Below are 18,773 nucleotides of genomic sequence, written 5' to 3'. Positions count from 1 at the left end.
TTTTTTCCTTTCTGTTGATTTTTTTTTTAATAATCTATTTAATTATCATACTTTACGAAACAACCTTATAGCCAGACCCACATACAATATTCTTGGACCCAGTGTTGTAGCCAGCTTACTTAACTTTGGTCATACAAGTTGTACTTTTATTATTAATATTATAAATATTACTAATAGGTCAAGCGTACGTTGCAGTCAACCTAAGATCCTGGGGGATATAGCTTTTGCAGAAAAACCAAGATTTTAAAATTTTTATTTTTGTTTTTATTTTTTATGCAAAAAAATGACCCGCGGCATCTCTGCGCGTCATGTATCTAGTTAAGAACTCTAAAACGCGTAGGGAATTCACTGTAGCAGCTTCTTTTTTTTTTCTCTTTCTTTTTTTGTAGCTTTTTTTCTGTTTTTTTTTTCTGATTTTGTTTTTTTTTCTGGAGCATTTTTTTTCCCGCTTTTATTTCTTCTTATTTTTTTACATTTTTTTTCTTTTGGTTTTTACCCAAATTGACTTCTTCTTTTTTTAATTTTTTTTCAAAAATTATCTTTACTAATTGTTTTAATATTAAGCTGGTTGAAAATTTAACTATGTAGCTTTTTCTTTTAAAATATTGTGTGGATTGCTAACTTCTCATACAATTGTTTTTTTTCTTTTATGATTTATTTATTCTTTTTTTTTTCAAAATGGTATTTGTAGATTTTTTTATATTAAGTTGGTTGAGAATTTAGCTTTTGTAGTTTTTTTTTTTTTAAAAAAAAAAAAAACAATACTGGATTGCTATAGTGTTTCCCCTACATGGTTTTTGTTTTGTTGCAGTGTTTCCCCCACAATTTTTTTAAAAAGTTATCTTTATTGAATTTATTTTTTCAATATTAAGCTAGCTAATAATCTAACTTTAGCTTTCCCCATATGGTTTTTTTTTATTTCTTTTTCTTTTTTTCCAAAATTGTCATGTTTTACATATTTTCTTTTTTTTGTTTTGTTTTTTTCAGAATTATTTTTGTTGATTTTATTTTTTTTGCTATTGAGCTGGTTGAAATTTTGTTTTTTTTTATTTTTTCTTGAAAACACAGTAGCTTTCCCCGCCATGTTTTTTTTCTCACTTTTGTTTCCTTTTTTTTACATGTTTTTTTTCATTTCTTTTTACCCAAAATTGACTTCATCAGTTTTTTTTTTTAATATATTGAGCTGGTTGAGAACTTAGCTTTGTAGCTTTAAAAAAAAAAAAAAAACACTATGGATTGCTATAGTGTTTTCCTTACATGGTTTTTGTTTTAGGCTGCAGTGTTTCTCCCACATGTTTTTTTTAAAAATTATCTTTGTCGAATTTATTTTTTTCAATATTGAATTGGTTGAGAATTTAGCTTAGTTTTAGCTTTTCCCAAATTTTTTATTTTCGATTATTTTTGTTAATTTTATTTTTTTACTATTGGGTTATTGATAATTTAGTTTTTTTTTAAAATTTTTTTTTTTTTAAACACTACATTGTTATAGATATTTCTCATACATGATTTTTATTAATTAATTTTTTTGAAAAAAATTATCTTTGTGGAATTTATTATTTTTCCAGATTTATTTTTCAACACCATTCCCATTTCATCTGTTAGATTTTAACGGTTGCTCCTTCAAATCATCCCCACTTATCACGGTCGTCATTCCACACATCATCAAGAACAAGAAAAAATTCCTCTTTTCCAGCTTTTTCTTAAGGTTTTCCATAAGTTGCATTTAGTTGCTCAACCACTTGTAGTTTCATCAACATTTTGCAACATACTCGCCTAAAATCCTCCCTTTACTAAAATCATTAGAAACACAAACCCAGATTTATATCAAAGTGTTTTTCCTCTCCCGCACACTTCACCAAACTTTTCCTCTTTGCTACAGTAGTCTTTCCAAGGCCAACCATCCCCACTTAGGGACAACGAAGGACATGTTGGTGTTTGGTCAAGCTAGTCAGCAATTCCATAACTTTAGAGACATCATGTCTTCCCTTCCTACAACTTCCTGAGCTGTCAAGGAACGAATGAATGTCTCCGATCTGGGTCCAGCTAACTTCTTGAGCTCTATCTACAGGTAGCAGATGTCAAGCCAAGCCCAAATCCGGCTGCATCTTTCCGGATTTCATCCAGGCTCTATTGATCTCCTCAACTTTTTGACCCATAATCAAACGATATGCAACAGGATTGTGGTAGGAAAAGCAATCACGTACCTTTCCCTTCTTTTAGTCTTTTCGGAGAATCTTCAAAGCAACACTCGCCAGACATCATTCAGCATCGTAGCTACATCCTGTAGTGTTCATTGCAGCTAAACGCTTCACAGACTCGTTTGTTACTGCCCTTCTGGCTGCGTCTTGGAGCCACATCTTTGATAATGTCAAGGACTGGTTAGCTTTCGCAGCGCTGGCCCTCCAATCCTTTAAGCAGCAATGAACTCACCCTTTTCAAGTCTCCTCCAAGGCAAACGTAAGAAGAAGCTCTGCTGCCATATTTCTCCGTCTCTGTTAATGTTTGTTATTTTTTTTTGGGGGTGGTAATCAAAGAAGAAATTTTGACGCACAAGAGAAGAGAGCAGGTGTGAATTATAAAAGTGAAACGGAAGCATTAGTTGCTGAGGGTCCCTTCCTCCCTAATTGATGATTGGCTGTCGGCGAGCATCCTTCCACGAACCCATACTGTCATGTTGTTATGGCATGCTAAGAAAATTCCACGGACACTTGGTACGGAGCATGTATTTGGTTATCACTTTTTTAACCATTACCAAATACCATGCGACAGGAGGAAAACGATTCCAAGACTATTGATTCATGAACCTGTGAAACTTGATGGTGTATTTATTTTTGAGATAGTTTTGTGTTTATAATTTTTAAAATTAGTTTTTAAAAAAGTATGGTTGGATGAGGTATATTTGGATTTAGATATGTATTTGGTAAAAATTATGTTGAGGTTTATATGCAGTAAAAAATATGTTATAAAATATTGATTGTTATTTACTTTTCAAATGTTTTTTTACTTTGAAATGCATAAAATAATTTTTTTTATTTTTTAAAAAATTATTTTTGATCGTATCAGCAATCAAACGCATCTGAAAAATATATATAAAAATTTGAAGAAAGAAAAAAAATAATTTTTTCAAATTTTGAAAAAAAAATGCTTTTTGAAATGCAAAAACAAAAGGAAATTTTATGAAACTCAGTTTAAAAAAAACATATTATAAACTGCTTTATAAAAACCATAATTTTAAACTCATTTTTTAGATAGGCCTCTTACAAAATAAAACACAGTTTTAATATATTATCAAAATAATCTACTTTATTTTTTTAAACACGTAAACAATAAATAAGGAATAAACAAACGCATTTTCCTTGAGCTGAATATTCCATTATTCAACAGGAGAATTTGACTTCATGTAGTGGTAGAACACCTCCTTCATAGGATCTCCCCATTCTACAATAAAACAAAAGTTAAGCAAGTAAGCATCAAGCACCGACATAATTTCATAGTTGGAGGCAGGAAAAACCCTACCTAAGCAGCCGGCATTTTCAGAGAAGAAAAAAAAACAGCGGACACCTGTTCCTGAGATTTTGGTCCTATAAAACTCTGTACTGTTGAAATCTTCTTGCCATCACTTTCTAGTGGAGAGTGTGTTTTTGTTTTTGCTGTAATTGTTGTGGTTTGCGGTTGAAAAAAAAACACTTTTTTAAAAATCATTTTTCCTGTTGGTTCTTGACATTAATGTGGTAAAAAACCATGGTAGGTTAAAAATTGTGGTTTGCGGTTTTCTTTTTGTACCAAAAATGACTAAAATAAAATTAACAATAAATAAAAAAGGACATAATAATATAATTCATTGTGTTAAGAGGAAATAAAATATTATTTTCCACATTAAATACCGGCATTATAAAAGCGTGCTTTTGTTTTACAATTAAACATTATTGTCCATCAAACTATTTGAAATGCCATCACGAATAATAATTCCATCGTGACGCCCTCTGGTGTCCATTGTTTTGACTTTGTGGACACGACATCGGGAAAAATATCGTTGAGGACGAAATCGAGATAGTTATCAAACTTGTTGAATGCAACATCTTGGCCCTACTATCCGTCGAATATTAGTTGATGTAGCGCCATTAATGCGACAACAATTTTAACCTGTGATTTGTATGGAAACTTCAGGCCATGTTGCAAGATTCGCCATCTTTTCTTTCTTCAAACTCCAAATGATATATTCGATTACACATCGTAATGTGAATTGGACATCGGTTAAATAGTCCTCCCGATCCGCTGGTTGTCCCGTCGGTGAAATTCTGGAAGATGATATATTTTCCCCTCTATATGGACCCAAGTAAACCGTACTCATTCGGATATCCCAATCAAACAAGATTAATACTTCCCTGCAAAATGTTAGAATTTGATTTACGCTTACAAAATACTATTATAAACAATTAGACTAGCTGAACAAACAAGCACAATTTAATATTTTTTATAATACCTTCTAGTCGCCGGGAAATGTAGTTTGCTTATTACCAATCGCCTCATAAATTCTTGAATATCGTTGAGCATACTTCCCACCAGCCCACAAATGTACAATTGCATTGTCAAAGCTACATGCTGCCATTGTATTTGACGTAGGTATTACCTTTTCTACCAATAAAGTATTTGATTTTCCTTGTGAAACATAATGCAGTACATGTGTTTCCCATTCAATCGCTTCCAATGCAATTCTACATACACAAAAAATATTTGCCGAATAATTTAATTTGCACGTAAATATGATTGTAACCTTTTGAAATATTTAACAACTTGACTAAGTATTGCTTTACCTTGAATAGGCATTGTATCTGGGATTCATTCAATTCCAATTGGTTTTGTCTTGAATTCTTGGACTACTGGTCTGATTAAATTCAAGCTGCTAGCAAGCACACAAGGAACGAAGAACCTTCATTGAAAAATTTCTAGAAACGGTTTCAACCTGAATGCTGAAAACTCTCCTGACTCCCTATTCGACGCACCGAGAGCTAAAGTGTAGAAAAAACATGCCTACTTTCTCAATAACACTCATTCGCGTTCAGACGGTTTTTTCAAACCCGTACATCATTTCCCAACCAAAAGACCAACTTTCTTCAATGTCTCAGCATCCATACGAAACATTTTCACACAACGAATCCAATGCCCATTAAAATTTAATAACCAGCGCATGCTTAGTTTGTATGAATCCCATTACATGGTCTTTTAAAATACGTATTGTTACTACATTCGCCAGGCTCCAAGCCCGTGCATATGACTAATTTAGTGGATATCACACTTCTATGCTAAAATAAATCTCCAACAAGCAATTATCATCCTTGATTTAGGTCGTCGTGCTGAGCCTCACTATCTATAGTTTAATAACCATACACCAAAACTACCTCCAAAAACCATTACAGAACTTGTTACCAGCAAGACCATCAGACACATATCGACCAACATTATTCATAAACATTTTCAATAATGCTCATCAAAAGCGCATTAAACCATACATGTTCTTTGAAACGATTTGTTTTTAAATTTTCTATCTGTTAATTGCCGGTCTTTAACACATGCAATTATTTTTCAACACACAATAATTGTAATTTCAACCTGCAACGTTTACTCGTAACATGAAAGTTTTGTCTGTCTAATTTTTTGCAAATTTAAAACGTAATGGCGACATTAACTTATCCCACACATATATATTATAGGAATCCCAAATAAGGGAATGTATTTACAGCTCATTTAACTTAAGAAAAAAAATATATAATTTGAAGCGACCCCTATGAAACAAAAAGATTTTACTATAAGTTTTGCATTAATATTATACAACAAAACCATACACATGCAACCCACAAAACAGTGTTTCATACATTGGCATGCTTTAACTTAATTGGTTGGCATCCACCTTAAGGTTTCTTAACAACTAAAGATACCGAGAAGGGATAGTATATAAATAGCAAAAAAAAATATACATTCACTTACTTTATTGACAATAACAGCAGCCTAAACAGCATTTACCAGTGCAAATTCGGTTAACAAAACAACAATAGAACTTTATGACCTAAAAAGCATCCCTAAAACAAAACTAAACCTTGTAAGCAATGACTTCCAGTGGTGCAGTATTAAAAAACAGAAAAAAAAACCTGCAATTACAGCCCTCCACTACAGTTGGGAATGCGTTGCAAATTTTGTGCCCAGCCAATGACAACTCTTTGGAAAGATATGCTTCTTAATACAAACACCACACACAGCACAAAACAAGTTGTATTTACTGCCATACACGCCAAAAACTAGAATTTGTTACAATTACCAACCATTCAAAGCCAGCAACTCCCATTCAATCCACTATCAACATGCAAGTAACTTCACAATAATTCACAGCAGTAGCTTTGCCATTTCAAGATCAACATAAAATTCACCCAGTCAGCAGCCATCAAGGTTCAACATAATCATCACACAATCATCCATTTTCAACTCATTAAAAGAAAAATGCCAATTGTAGGTTGAAGCATCTGAAAACAGGCTAAAAATAAGCCTTGAAGACAATAATTGTTCCAAATCATCTTCAAACATAACTAATTAGCATACAACTTACAAATACAAAGGCAGATCATAATTGTGATATGTTACAAGCTAATAAACCTGGAAAAAACAGCAAAATTGCATAATTGATTTGCATAACCATTATGCAATTCTCAGCCTAATAAGACCTCATTGATCCTCACCCTTTTGTGGACTGTTACTGTGAAAACAGTTAAATCAGAGTAAAATACAATATGTTAAACAGCTTCATTGGAATACAAAAACAAACATGATAACTTTGCAAAAACATTAAAAAAACATGAAATATGGAAAGCATTTCAATAATTACCCAAAACCTATTAAACCACAACAACATTTAATTGATCAACATATAACAAACATAAATAACATAAATGTAAGTTTTCCATATCAAATGAAAACTTACTTCAAAGTCGGAGTTTAGGCCTTCGCTCAAATATTAATTTCAGCCACTTAAAATTTTCGGTCCATCATTCACAATTGTTGCCCACATATTCCCTTCTACTTCAAACCATAAAAACTCAGTTGCAAAGCCAATACAGCTCACTGCGAACACCACTTCCTCAAATGGAGTGAAACTCCTTCATCACCTCTTCTATGCTACATTTCCTTTTTTTATCCAAAAACACTTGATGTGCACTCACTCTTGGTAGAATACACTATGCACTAACTTATCTAATCGCGAAAACAATTTGTGATCCCCTTCCAGCACCCATTTTTCTTTTTCTTATTTTGTTGGAAACTTTGTTACACGACCTTTTTCTCTTCCCCGAATTACTATCAAGTGGGATTGGGATTGCTTGTGTTATTGCAAAATTGATTCCAGCCATCATGTTATTGGACATCAGGCAATGAAATTTGATAAGACATCCTTCCTCAGAAACGCCTATAAGCCTCCTCAAGACGAGGGTCTTCATTAACGCATTTAATTTTGCCTTTGACCGCCACATCTTCATCTTGAATTTCTAAACCCTGTTTTTATGAGCCCAAAGCACCTGACGGTGAGCACAGCTGTTTGTAATTATGATTATCAATTTACAACACACATGTTGGATCGATGCCAACATGGCTAAAATATTCTTGCCCCACGTAATATCTCCTACAACCAAGGGACAAAAGAAACAACAAAATGCATAAAAAATGATGTAAAACACGAAAGCAAACTGCTGTATAACAACTCTAAACTACTGAAAAAGACAGACCTGGGTTTTTAGCTTTCCAACAATTCATCAGGAAGCCGAAATTATTCCAAGTTCAAGCACTTCATCCTACTTGCCTGTTTCGAAAAAGCACCTTTTCCAGATTCCCTATCTTCTTTTAATTACACCCCATTAATTCTTTAATTGTGCTTTTCATTTAATGTATGGCCAGTTATTGATTCCTTAAAGCAATTGATACATATTTCCACCCAGCTTGTTGAAATGTGTGATTTGGTGCATTTACCTTGCTTCAATTGCTTTAATTACATATGTTCACAAAAACGTGCAATATCTCTCTACTCCAACAGGTCTTATTCTTGTGATTGAGAATCGTTCCATTTGTCGGTTAAAATGTGTTGTCTAATTAACAAATTAACATGTTACTTTTCTAGAGGCGAGTAAAGGACATGAAATGACACAATTAATCCTAATTATTTAAATCGCCAGAAGCTTGAGAAATAGAAACTAATCAGAATTGATAACCATAGAACTTAACATAATCAGCTAAACACTTTTCATTTAATAGGGTTTAAATTTCCATTTTAAATGTTCGGTGGTAACAACGCTCAAATGTATTCATTGCCTAAGCAGGTGGTGAAGATAGGCATGCTAATAAGAGACAATGCTGCCACAAACACTCTCACTTACAGATGTATAGGGAGTGCACACAATATTCAAGTACTGATTTTGCAATTGCTGAGTTTTGAAGGAATTACCTAAAATCAATAGGTGAATTTACTTAATACATGTTTAAATGGAATCCTCCTCAGTTTGTTGAAAATTTTTTATTCACTAATAAGTTTAATTAAACCACATCAGCTCATGGAGCAGTTTAAAACTCAACCTTAGGGCATCTCAGATGCAGAAAGAACGCACAATTTGAACTTAGCAGACGCCTCAGGCCACATCGAACAAAAACCCCACCAAATGAGCCTAACAACACAATACATTCTTAAAAATTTTGAAGAACCTGAACAAACACTATATTGATAGAGGGGATCACAAAATTTAGAATAAATATATATGTACCATATTGTTATATCATTGAAAGAACAGAAAAAAAAAACAACTCATCGTGAGAGGATAGCTATGTCAAAAATAAATCACTCGTAGGACCACTCTTTTTTTACACTTGTACAAAAAAGTAGGAGATTAAATTATAACACAATAAGAGAATTGTCCAAAAATAAAAAAGAACAAAGGAACTATAAACACAAATAGTCCAGTAACAGAGGCCATGCACACAACCCAGAGTCGAGAAAAAAAAGGAAAAGCAGATGCATTTGCCCAGCAACAAACGCAGGAAAAGATGTTATACTCAATTTGGTGCTATTAACAACCCCAAAGCGATTCGCTAGTAAGCTATATGAATAATTCAAACCAAAACATACATTAACATTCAAACACCAATGATGGAACAGAAAATTTTATTCTCATAACATCACCAACATAACTGAAACATTTTATAGAGGTCATACAATTAATTGTTTGCGAAAATTACATTGCAAAGTAACACGGAAGCAACTGAGCCTTGGATTTTTCTCTTTAGCAGAACCGAAGAGGAACAAAAGATGGTATGAGAGATGCTTGGCTTCAGCTTTCCATGGAGGATTGGATTTCGAATGGTTTCAATTATTGATTTTTTGGTTTCTGGCAAAAAGAATAAGAAAAACACATAGTGAGCAATACGAAATTTTTGTGGACCCCGATGTTATATAAGAAAAAAGAAGAAACAGCACACAGTACTAGCAGAAAGCATACGCGATGACCTCAAGAAGGCAACTCACCGAAATTCTAAATTGGTGTTTAGGCCACAATAAAGGTCCATGATTTTATTAAATATAATTTTTTCAGTTCGTGTGAAGTGCGGAAGACATTATACCGCCTTGGGACACGACCCAAAGATTGATGTCTTCGTCCAACGTTGCGAAGGAGTCTATAATGAGCATAATCGATAATGTCAAATCATGCCCTCAGCGGAAACCAATTTTCCATGAGAAATAATGTAGGATTCATCAATGTCTGCGAAGGCTCACCGAACTCAGGAGTCAAACGAATTTTTTGCGGTTGCGGAAAAGTAGTCGTAAAGTACTATATACCCCGGCAAGGACCGGAGTCAACCATAGAGAGCGTTAAAATTGCTAATAAATTATAAATAAGACAATACTAACAACAACAACAACAACCAATAAAATAATAACTCACCTCGAAAAGTAGCGTTGGTCTTTGTTATTACCGTGAGATGTTGTAATATTCTAATATAATCAGAGTGAGGGTCACAAGGTTTCCAGACCGTATATACATAATTTTTATGAAAGAATCAAAGGAGAGTATATTTACTATTAGTATTAAAAAATATGCTCCTAATTTTTGAATTGTGACTATGAACATGGCAAGACCAACAAGTCATACCATGCTTTCAAGGGATCATTGGAAATCAAACACAGCAGTCATTACTTAACGTACATTAGGAATATAACAAAGAAATGTAAATAGTAATTAATAATTTAATAATAATTTTATAATAAGAAAAATAGATTTTGCAGGGGGGAATCACAGCACAGAATATACTTTATATGGAGGACACTTTTTGAAATGGGATAAGATTTACCTGTAAAGGATTAAACAATTATTGTCTCTCAAAAACAGGCAATCAGGATACCAAGTTAAAGAGTACCGCACGGCTAATTAGTCGAGAACAAATGACGTCGGAAATGTCGTGTGAAACTCACCGAGTTCAAAGCGGTTTGCTGTGCTACTGTTATTTGCGGACTTAATGAAAGTCTTGATGTTAGAACAAGTTAGAAAGCAACATCGCCTAAGAAGGGAATGTCAACCGAAATTCAAAAGGCAACCCGCAATTTCGGCCCCAAAACGGGCGCCATCGAATGACAAATGTCGAAAATGTATTCGTGTGAAAAGGGTATGAGTACCATATGAAACTACTTATTACTTCAACTAGAATAGACCACAACACAAATGGAGCGCTCTGCCAATACTCAGAACTTGATATTTTTTCAATTGCTGGTTGCTGATGTTAAAATAGAATCAATTATAAATTTATTAAAGCAATGATGATATTTAATGATTCTAAATTTTACTCGTTACACCCCAAACCTTGTTTAAAATATTAGGTCCCTCGATGTGATTAGAAACACGGAAGGAATTGCATGATGCAACTTATTGTTGACTAACACAACATCAAGCGATTTCTTCCACATAAGCACAGGCCTGTTTATGTGTAATACCATATGGTTGCTGGCCTATGGAGAGATATGGACCAAGCCATTTCTGAGTTGTACCAAGTGTTAATACCCACCATCAAAGCTACTAGCTAATTATATATAATTCATTTACAAAGGGCAACCCAGGGTCTATTCAAGAAATATAGTAAAGCATAAAAAATAAGACATGGTTGATATAAACATTAAAGGGTTCCATGTTTTGAGTGGTGTACACCTATACTTATTTCTTACACCAGTTAGTGTAACCTTTTCACGATTGACATAAATTAAACATATTTCTGAGAGATTACCCATTATGCTGGCAGAGTTCTTATGACTTAAATACGTCTAGTAATCTAAAAATCTTATACCTTAGCTGTTTCTTTGCATGTTTACATACTAGCGTTATGCGAACTCGCGACTTCTCTATAATGTTCGTATCTCAAGCGACTGATAATTAAACAATAAGCATACTTTGTTAAATTTGATGTGCGACCCGTGAGAAGGGTGCTTTTGATTAATGTGGTCACCTGTACAGCAACAAGTAAAATCTAATTACTGTATATTGTTGTTGAGAGGGCATTGATATTTTTCCGATTAGTCTTAAAGATCATCTTGTAAGAAATTTTGACTATCTCATCCATTGCCATTCTCTTCCCACTAATTGGTTTATAACAACCCAAAGGATGGACTTGCGCCATAACTTGCTGATCATGCCAATTATCTATTTTCCCTTTGGCATAATATGTCAACAAACATTATCTTCGTGAAAATTCAGTTTTCAATTATACATTCATATGAGCTAGTAAATCTCCATGCTATTTGATCATTCCAACGACATTTTGACATTTTCCTCTGTATGTTAGTGTCTCTCTAAATGTTTTGTTGTTCGGCGAAAAACAAATGGGAATGGGTTGCATTTTGGGCTCTTAGTACAAGACAGATGAAGGAAAAGGATCGTTTGCAAACCTTCTTACTGCAACGTATGGGACTGGTTTTATTAGGGAACATGTAGCAGAGCGGTTAATACAGTTTGTTTTATCTGTCATCCATGATATTTGTAGATTAACAATATTTCCACATCAGAACAGAAGCCTTGTATAGCTCTATTAGATTCTTTTAGCAATATCCTTGTCTTCGAATATGATGTCAATACATTGTTCGCGCAAAGAGTAGAAAACAGCCGTAGTCAATGTTATGCTGAACTTCTGTTAATGTCTAACTATTGACTCTATATACACTACCATATTTAACTTTCAATTAGAGTTGTTCCATAGAAACTAGACTATTTTAAAACTCGCTAAAGCATTTCATGGTACTTATTTTTTCTATGATGTACGTAAAAGTACATCTCGTCGATGTGAACTGCTTAGTCTCGAGATTCCTACCACCAAACCTCTTGGTGGTAGCTCGTTCCAGAGATTATCTCTCCTTTTGTTGCTTATATGGTTCGTGTCCATGGATGAGTCATTGAGAGCTGTTTGAACGGTACCCTAGGTTTATACCCAGGTGGCCTAAATTAAAAAACTAGCGAAGTCAAGGGAGTTTTTTACATTGTAGATAAAAAAAAGATACACATTTGGTTATTTTGCTGATGCAGTTATGAAGTTAGTAACCTAAAACCTAGTTGTACATCCCAGTTTTTAGTGACATAGTGTGTGAACTAAGCGTGGTGAGTACTATGTTTACACTGAAACTTGCTGTTAACAGATCATTAATTCTCTTGGTTCGCGGCCTTGATACTTCACCATTAAAGATTAACTTCTTACAAAGATTTTTTTGATTGCTTCGATTCACTCTCATGTGTTCATGTTGGTAGTTTCTACTATCTGTTAATGTTGGATTACCAAATTTTTTAATTTTTCATAGTTAGTAAAAGGGAATATGTACCATTTCATTAGCATCATGAAGTGAATATAATTTCCCATCATTTTTGGGCTGCTTTTAAGATAAGTTGGCGTCAATCTAAATCTTTTTAGTAGTGGTAAGCGATTTTTATGAGGTGTCTTAATTATCATTAGGTCCCTCAAAGCAATAAGGAGCAATGACCTATCCTTAGTTGCCCTGCATCACCCAATCAACGAAGAAAAAATGTTTTCCTTAATTAGCTCAAAACAGACCTTTATAGTGTATTGTATAATCGATGGCACTTTATAGAACTGCGTAACAGCTTGCTAGATTCTCATTTTTTCTTGAATTATAACAATCTTAGTTTTTTGTTTGTTTAATAAACCCAGAAATGATTATGAAAATGGTTTTTTTCGTGGCCTCATACCTTGGAGAGTCATGCTTGCTTCGTCGGGCACAAGTTACAACTTTGGTTTTCTTATGAGTTACTCAAAAAAAGTTCATGAAGTCTTCCATTCCAAATGACCTAGTTTATAAAGGTCTTGACTGACAAGTCTATCATTCTTCCATTTTTGATTTTTATTAGAACCTTCATTTTTTGAAATCAAATTCTCTTGTTACATACAGTTCTCGTCAATACTTTTTCGGCCTTGAGAGAGGGTTAAGACAGGTAAGAGGCTAGTGAAGCTGGAGGCTGCTGTTTTTTAAAGACATGGAAAAGACCCGGAAGAGTGATACTATGAAGGGTGTCTTCAGTCTGGCTCTTTATTATGATTTCTTTGGGGCACGCGGCGGCAATTCTTCATGTTAACATCTTGGAAGGTACTCCTGCAAAAATTCCGGCAATTAAACATAAGGCAATTCAGAAAGGCGGAATGTCCGCGAAAACTCACCTGAGTTAACTTTCACTGTAAGCGTTTGCTGGCTCTCGCGTCAAGCGAAAGCAGCTAGGATCTGAGTGTGTTATAATCCGTTAATATTTCTATCACTTAGATAGAACACTACTATGTTTATTTTGTTAGTGTCTATGCACAGCTGTATAATTTATAAAACTGAAATATTCTTAGAAACACTATATTGTAGATCTCTCCCCTAATACGATTCGGTCCAAATGGCGATTAGAATGGCGTGGATCTATACGTTCCGAAAATTCACGAGCTAAAGTCTAGAACTAAATTTCCGGTGCAACCGGGAGTTTTATGAGCACGGGCGAGCATATCACTGCCCAAAAAAGCGAAAAAATTTGTAATGCTAGTTGATTATGATAAGGCCCCTGTCACATATAGTAAAATTTAAAAGACAAAGGGAATAAAACTACAAACAAATGTAATTCTGCTATTGGAAGCTCAGTCCCTTAGAGATATAAGCCATAAGTTGAATATATTTATTTGAAATTTTAATGAATCCTTTCTCTGGTCTCATACCAGACGTTTTTTAAATACAGGAAATGAAATAACAAACTTTCCTAAATACGTGGCACGACTACATGACAATATCAAGGATGCTTTCAGACAACTGACTGCTGCTACATCGTTGGCATTTATTTTAATTTTGATAAATAAGACTGTGACTTCATTCCTCCCGTTTTCGAGCTGAGGAACACTTATGGCGCGGAAAGTGACTGATCCCCTGAAACTCTGGTTCTTCCCTTTGGACTGGGGCTGCTTTCACACTCTTATTGAACCTGATGTGCGTCATTCTTTTAAGAAACTCTTTATGGTGAAAAACTCATATCAGAGTCAAACCGTTTCTGCGTCGATCTTGGCTTGCACGGACATGTGGCCACTCACAATAGACCAACATTTCTCCTCGCATTAAGTTGACCTATGCGACCCCCGCTTGGATAGCCCCCAAAAGGCGCGACTCAATGAAAGCTATTGTAGCCCTTGTTGGAGTTTAGAAACAGCACCGCATGCCATTCTCCGGAAATAGCACAGAAAATCGTCAATGTAATCACAAACATAAACTTTCTAAGAATGCAAAATAGGTATTTTGCAATGATTATTGGGTTGAGGAGTGTAGAAGTTCCTCATTTGCCTGTCTTTTTTAATGCCCTTTCAAAAAGATTACGAGCAGTCCTCAGCATGAGGCAAGGTCATCCATTCCGCATACAGCATGCACAAACAATCTTGAAACCTGATTGCCGGTTAATAAGGAATCGTCAAGTTGGAGTCACCGAGAATTCAACCTGAGATGCAAGAGGCAATGTACCCCATATTTACCACGAAAGAATTGTTACAAATTGCCCAAATGGATAACTGAATAACCTGTCATTAAGGAATCGGCAGAGGAAATTCCACGATAATGCTCAGAAAATATATTGTAGAGGTCTTATGTCGCGAGTGTACAGAGTAGCCAATATGCCTATGGAATTACTATCTTGCCGACTTCGCGAATTCAACCTAACCCCCAATTTGAATGCGTTTTGAACGCTTTTAATTTAAATATGCCCCAATGTACTCCATAGTCCTCGTTGGCCTGCGAGAATGCACCATTTCTTTTTATCGATTTATGCCAAAAAATTGGGTATTGCGCTCTTGTATGAATTTTCCAAAAGTCCTTCGCGAAACTCAGTGGAGTTTATCTTAGATGCAGATTCTTATTGGGGCTCCAAATTGGGACTATTAGATCCCTCTGAAGTATATCGTCAAAAAAAGACTATAGACACAAATTTACGAATGGTTTAGCTGAGGATCTATGCTTGATTATCTATTATGAAAATACGTATTTGACAATTTTCATAAGGAGGCTTTGTGAAAAAAGCTATACGAAGAGGGGGGCGATCTTATTCTACCAAGAAAACCAAAATATGTGTCGCAATAGACTAAGTTATTTCGTTAATCTGGACCCATATGGGCGATTGACCGTGGAAATAGCAGTTTTTTATGAAATATCATGTTGGGGGATGACCCATATAACCCTAGGTGGTAACCACTGTCAAAATCGTGAGTTTGATCAAAATAAAAACAGTCCTCATGTGATTTCAGTCTGTATATCTAAACATTGTCCATCATATCGTAGGGAATAGGAAAACGCGTCTTCAACCGTTATACGCAACAATTAAGGGGTAGCACTCCTCGGTGATGAATACATAGACTCCGCGAAGAGAATTCCCTATAAACGACCATGCCAATCTTTCCTTATTATTCTGTTTTCTAACTAACCAAAACAATAATGTTGAAGAGATGAAAAAGGGGCGGCGCTAGTGTTGCCTTGATCTCTTATAAATCCCACAATTTTAACAGTCTTGAACTTTGTTTCTTTCCAAAATTTCAGCTTTTTTGAAAATATGGCTACACTTTGTATGGGTCTGACATTGACAGGGCCCGGTTCCTTCTTGACAGTGTTGATGGTGCGAATGAAAAGTTGTTTGCCTGGATCAATCTCCTCGCTCAGTAGCAAGCATAGCGGGAGCCGGTGCAAAATTGGAGCTGGGACTTATAGCCCGAGATTTATGAAAATCAAATATCTCCAACATTCAAGCTCGCGAACATCTATGCCTGCAGTTCAGGACTCCACATCATCTGCTGCACAGGCTACTGCTACAGGTTCTATCCGCGGTTCTGTCGTTAAACAGATAGGCAACACTCAATTTTGCTATTTATTTGCCTCGCGTGGCCGCAGCCCTCACACTTCTCAGAAGAACGATTCTAACTATTTAGAGATAGGGCGATTTGAATGTGTTGGGCATCAATTCCCTGTAGTTGTGTGCATTTGATATCTTCCAACTAATCCGCATGGTCATAAGTTTCTTCCAAATCACCAGCCACATATACCAAAGGTGTGCCATATAGCCCATGGCAGCCCCAAAACTCAATACGCAACCACAAATGAGGATCGAGGGATATATAAAAGTCCATAGTGGAATAATATCTGATTACCTCAATGCAGACGGTAGTGATAGAGTTCGATCTGCTCCCTGACCATTCAAATGCGCGCCCATTCCCATTATGCCAAGATTCACGATTTTAATCGAGTATCAGCTGTGGTTGGATATCAGACAGGTGTACCATATTGCAATCCCGTTCGCTAATGAAATTGCGGTCGATGGTTAGGCCCTGACTATCAATGGCAGGACAGTAGAATCTTGATTTTCTGGCAATCTTCCCCATATTCGCTAGTTTGTTACTGTGCAGAGCCAAAGTGTGACCAACCAGAAGAGCATGTAATGATATATGGAAGTCCAGATCACCTTCAAAATTCCTCGTCATCTTGCAGCTCGTGCTCATCACCCTATGTCACAAAGAGTTAGCAACCTCGAGACGATGGCTTTGACACTTATGGCCAGGAGTGAATTTTTCGTCACAATGTAAAGCAGAGATCCTTGAGATCGTCTCTTTTGCATCTCCCCAATGCAAGTATGTTCATGGGCATTGGTCCAGAACGCTAGTGACTTTAGTGTAAGAAAGAAGCCAGTATGATTCTGAGTTTGACTGAAAATAGTACTTAACGTTACGCAGTGGCGAGTTAATTTGTTCCATCTCGCATTCGGCTAGGCTTATTGCTTCTGTTCAATGATTTGGGAAACATCCTAATCCCTTCTGCTTGTTTGGTTCAAGCCTCCATAAAAGTCCCACTAGTGCCTTTTGATTCTAGCCTTGCACAACGATTAACCCAGATCCTCTTGAGATTCTCTTTGGCTACTCACCGTAAGAGCCCCCGTGGTTACAGTTGGGTGGGGTCTACACCCTTGACAATGCCTTCATTCCAAAATCGCGTGCACAATTATTCGACTGGATCAAACCTTGCTCCGCCACAATTCCCGAAACTCCTAACATCAATTAGGCCATGTCACCTCTTTGTGCTTGCCGTCTTATAAAATGTAAGTCACGGTTCCAATCAACCATTGCCACCATACTGGTTTTCGCTTCCCCTCAAGATGAAAAAGATGCTAACGACACCTTTAGTGCCTGATACTCAAAGAATGATTCAACTCTGTTGAACCATTCCAGTGGGGGTCGTTTCCTGAGATTTGGAAACTGCAAGGCGTTCGCCAGTTGTGAATAGAAACATCTGGGTTTGTTACCTCATCATGTGTCTATTCTGTGAATTACTTCAATCTGATGGCAAAGGGCGGAACCGAGGGAATGAGGTCGTCTGTTGCACTCAATGGATTCGGTTGCTGGATCTTCTAGTGATGACAGTAACGCCTCTGTCAATTTTTGATTGTTGGTTCCGCATCATGATAGCATCTCGGTCACAAGGGAATCTCCAGTTCAAGTCATGTCATCGCTGAAGTCCTCCCAGACCCACTTCCAAATTTTCTATCGCTCCTTGGGTTTTTGTCATTGTTTGAACCAGCTCTGGATACCCATTGAATAGCCTTGTCCCAGCTAGTAATAAAAAGACAAAGGAAAATCACAATTGTTATTCGCTTCTGCGAGAATAAGCACAGTGATATGTATTGATTTTAATGAATTCCTTTCTCTGTGCTCCATAATCCGCAAGAATTAAGTACTTCGCGCGAAAAGGAATGAAATAACAAAAACATTATCCGTAAAATTACTGGCCGACCACATACAATCAGGATTCTGCAGTGACTCCTGGCTACATGAAGTTGACACTTATATTTCAATATCGAAAAAAACCAGACGTTGACTATCTTCCCTTCCCTGCTGCACCTCAGAGGACATCTTTGACGGAGTGACAGGATCCCTTGACTCGTTCTTACCCTTTACTGGCTCTTCACACTCTATGAACTACGATTCTTATTTAGGAACTTGATGTTGAATTCTTGGCTCCAGATCACTTGGCTTCCCAGCTCATCACTTGGCTCCAGCGCTGCTTATCATGATAATTTTGCCTTCACCAGTTAAGGTTTCAGTCTATGATTATCACTACTGTGGAATCATGCACAAAGAATATCATAGTATTGCAAGTGCGTCTTTGGTTTCATGAGAGATTGAAGAAGCCTTTGTGTTTGCACCATTGGCCCTTT

At 35.8% G+C, this 18,773-nt stretch overlaps 1 pseudogene; it reads left to right on the top strand.

Moving 5' to 3' along the window:
- The first annotated feature begins 16,124 nt into the window (after positions 1 to 16,124).
- Positions 16,125 to 18,773, top strand: part of LOC118061912 (pentatricopeptide repeat-containing protein At1g30610, chloroplastic-like) — a 12,775-nt pseudogene continuing 10,126 nt past the window's right edge.

This window comes from Populus alba, chromosome 1, assembly GCF_005239225.2.
Source record: "Populus alba chromosome 1, ASM523922v2, whole genome shotgun sequence".
Taxonomy (NCBI): Eukaryota; Viridiplantae; Streptophyta; class Magnoliopsida; order Malpighiales; family Salicaceae; genus Populus; species Populus alba.
Note: the sequence above shows the minus strand (reverse complement) of the source record. Positions and strands in the feature narration are given on the sequence as shown.